Raw genomic sequence first — 4,582 nt, 5'->3', positions numbered from 1 at the left:
AAACAAATGTTGCACCTGGTGTGGAGAGTACAAAGCGGTATGTATGCTTTTTTGAGCAAGTATGACAATGCTACATGCTATAACATAATGTCTTATATGAACACTAATGCTGCCAATACCTTTGCAGATGCTTTGCAGGAGGGAGAAGCCCAGCGCAATGGTCTGACTGCAATCGTGTGTGTGAGGCACTTTTTGTTCAACTCTGCGAGGAGTATAGTGGACCCAGGTGCATTCAAGGAGTCAGGCACGAGCGCTGGAGCCTTGTAACCAGGGCATACCTTCATATCCGCCAAGTCATACTAAACAATGCCACGGTGATGGAGAAGACCACCATCCAGCTCCCTGTGATGAATACTGCAACCATCGCTAGTTGGTGAGTAACCTAGTATCTGTGCTATGCTCTGTGTAGATATATTGCATTCTTATAATACATTATGGTGTACAAACAAATTTATATTTATTTATTTGTAATATTTTTAGGTACTGTAAACGTAAAAAAAAAGCAGGAGAAGAGTATGCTGGAGCAAGGCCTCTCTACTCCAAAGACCACCAATGTGAGCCCAGAGAGTTTGCCTCTTGCTGTTGAGAGGAAAGACAGACCCTGTGTCCCTACCAGCAGTGGGGCAAATCCCCATGTCTTTGTCCTGCCTCCTAACACTGCAGGGACAGCACAGCTTAAACAGCGACTGAACCTGCCAGTGGCTCCATCTGCTGGTCTTTGGCCGCCTTTCCTTGCAGCTCTCGAGGAACCTCTTCAACCAGCTCCACAACCTCCTCAGCCTGTGCCACACCCTGTCTGGCCTGTGCCACAACCTCCCCAGCCTGTGCCACAACCTCTCTGGCCTCTGCCACAACCTCACCAGCCTGTATCACAACTTCTCCTGCGTGCACCAAAACCTCTCCTGCCTTCAGCACAACCTCTCCTGTCTGCACCACAACCTCTGCTCCCTGTGGTTCTTTCCAAACCGGCAGCTGATGTGCCTTACACCACACAGCAATACCAGAAGAAAAAGAGACTGGAAGAGGAGAGCGGCAATAAGAAGAGGAAGTACACTAAGAAGAGTGACACCATCACCTGCAAGCAGTGTCAGAGGGAGCGGGACCCTGCCACCCACCAACAGTACTTTGGAAATTGGTACTGCCAAGCCACAGCCACTATAACTCTGGCTGAGTGGAGGGCTTCACTTGAAGCCCGGGGGTATGGCAGAAAGAAAGATGCTCCACCTTGATAATTTCACTTATTGTATTCCATTATGTACTATTATATATATTATATTCTAGTAATAATAGTAATAATGATAATCTATTCTATTTATTATATTATATTTGGTTGTGGTACTATATATATACAGTATATAAGCTATTCTAGTAATAATAGTATTAATAATATTATATTCTCCATCCATCCATCCATTGTCTACCGCTTATCCTGTATTCAGGGTCGCAAGGGGGGCTGGAGCCAATCCCAGCTGTCATTGGGCGAAGGCAGGGTACACCCTGGATAGGACGCCAGTCTATCACAGGGCCGACATGTAGAGACAAACAACCATTCACGCTCACATTCACACCTATGGGCAATTTAGAGTCATCAATGAACCTATCCCCATCCTGCATGTCTTTGGACTGTGGGAGGAAGCTGGAGAACCCGGAGAGAACCCACGCTTACACGGGGAGAACATGCAAACTCCACACAGAAGGAACCCAGGCTGACCCGGGAATCGAACCCAGGACCCTCTTGCTGTGAGGCGAGAGTGCTACCCACTACACCACCGTGCAGCCCACAATATTATATTCTATTTATTCTATTATATTAAGTTGTGGTACTATATATATAAGCTGTTCTGTTTTATATGTATATATTAATGTATGATGCTAAGCTTTTCTGTTCTATATAGACCGTTCACTGTTGGACTATTGTTTACATGTGTATATATTTATTACAATGAACACTCACTGATTGCACTGATTTTATTACTGCACTGGTTGTTTTTATTTGTTTGTAATAAATTTGTATTAACATGACTCAGTGCAATAAGTGTTATTTTTCATTCAAATACAATGTACATCATAGTATAAGATAGTCCTTTATTAGTCCCATGTCCTTCTTTACCACAGGTGAAGCAGCCTGTCACTGAAGGAGCTGCCCACTGCTGTCAGGTGTCCTGCATGGGGAGGGGGGATAATAATTTAGCCATTATCAATCATATTAAAGGGCCAAGTTGCAAGTTATTGTAATTCTGCAACAAAGGCGTGTGTGATATTGCTTCACACATCAAAAACAAGTTAAATAACATTCATCATTTAATTACTACATGATTGGCTATTGCTTAATCAAAATGGTAAGCTTATATTTTTTTATTTTACAGTCAATGCTTGTGATAGACAATATGGTTTAAATAAAAAGAAAATGGTAACCTTATATCATTTGTATTACTGGTAATAGTCAATAATTGTGCTAAACAAAATATTTGAATGTTATCATACAGCACACAATGTTTAAGCGTATACATGTTATATTATAACGTTAACAGTCATTAATTGTGATTCACTAAATACTGAAATGTTTACATACAACACACACAGCTTAATGAATACCATTACTTAAGCACAACCGACAATATTGACATTGCTTGGACAGCATTAATAATATAGCTAATCAATGGTAAATTATCGTCTTATTAACGGCAACGTTAAATGATCCACGGGAACGATAGGGTTAATGTTAGATCAGATCAACTTCAACGTTAGTTATATGAGTATTTGAAGGGATTGTCTGAATAACATTCATTTGTATTTTGGAAAATATACGTTATTGTAGAGTAGGCTATAACCATTTATTTATGAGTAGTTTGCCAAATTTTAAGGGAACATTTTCGGGGAGACACGGGATTCGAAACGGTGACCGCAAAGACATATCATGGTATTGTGTTACTATTTATAGCAATAGTACCTCGATAAACAGGCTATTTCCTTAGCTCAGGAGGTAGAGCGTTGGACTGGCAACCGGAAGATTGCGGGTTCGATCCCCGGCTCCTCCTAGCTGAGTGCCTGGTGTCCCTGAGCAAGACACCTCACCCCAATTGCTCCTGACAAGCTGGCTGTCACCCTGCGTGGTTGACTCCGCCGTCAGTGTGTGAATGTGTCAGTGAATGGGTGAATGTCAGTCATTCACCCGTGTGTGAATGTGTGAGTGAATGGGTGAATGTCAGTCATTCCTGTAAAGCGCTTTGGAGAAAAGCGCTATATAAATGAGGCCATTTACCATTTACGTCAGCGGTTCCGCCTCCAAATGCTGTGAATATGCTGCAAATAGCTCCACCTGGTGGAGGCGCCCAGCCATCTCTCTATCCCCCTCTCTTTCTCTCTCACTATTCCATCCTACGTCAGCGCTTCCGCCTCTGAACGCTGTGAGGAATAGCTCCGCCTAGTGGCTGGCCCCGCCATCTCTCGCTCATCACCCCCCCCCCCCCCCCACACACACACACACACACACACACACACTCCACGTGTGTCTCTTCCTTTGTTTAGCTTAGCTTTGTGTGCATTTAGGTAATTGGTAATAAGGCTTTGTTAATTGCAGTGTTATTGATTGTGATCATTATTACTGATTTTAATAAATTTTATTATATTATAACTAGCAGTCTCTTGTGCTTGTTGTGTATAACTGCATAACAGCAGGTTGTGAAGGCTAGTGCTCGAATACATTTACAGTTACATTTAGGTAATTTAGCAGACGCTTTTGTCCAAAGCAACTTACAATAAGTACATTTGTCAAAAGAAGGAAACAAAGAAACCACAACGTATCATTGCCGATAAAGTAAGAGCTAAAAATAGAACAAGTGTTAGGTGCTCGTATGAGTAACGTAGTACAATAAGAGCGGCAGTGCTATGATCAGAGTGCTATAGGTAAGGCTTTTTTTTTTTTTTGTTCGTTCGATCACTGAGGCGCCAGAACAGAGAAGAGTCTGGACTTTGCTGAGCGACATTTGTTGGCGATGGTGGTACCAGCCGGCCAGCTGAAGTAGAGGAGTGAAGTGGTCGCTTCGGGGCATAAGGTTTGACCTAGGGATGTCCCGATCCAGCTTTTTGCACTTCCGATCCGATACCGATATTGTAGCTTTTAGTATCGGCCGATACCGATACCGGCCGATCCAAGCATGTATTAAAGATTAAAGATATTTAATTTTACATTCAACATTTTTGTTCAACCAGAGTGTATTCAAGATCACAAGGAGAGAGTGACTTATTAAGGTGCCGGTTGATGGTAATGATCCCAAATTAGGGGCCGGAAAAATATGGCTGGAAAATGATGAGCATCACATTAATAGCTACAGATACTGTAAAACACTATAACGACATATGAGTGCATTTATTGTCTTATTTTATCAAGTAAAATCTAAGTTATAGGTTTACTCAACAGCCTGATAGTTCATAGAAATTCAGATAGAAATAGGTTAACTCATATTTCCACGTCTTATCAAAAACAATCCTCCCCCACAGACGTCATCACGTCCTAATACTACACACACAATATGGCTTGATGCTGTTTTGAAGGAGTGCATATATTTATCGACAACACTCG

The sequence above is a fragment of the Eutrigla gurnardus genome (assembly GCF_963514095.1).
Source record: "Eutrigla gurnardus genome assembly, chromosome: 12".
Taxonomy (NCBI): domain Eukaryota; kingdom Metazoa; phylum Chordata; class Actinopteri; order Perciformes; family Triglidae; genus Eutrigla; species Eutrigla gurnardus.
The sequence above is the reverse complement of the archived record's forward strand: the minus strand, read 5'-3'. Positions refer to the sequence as shown.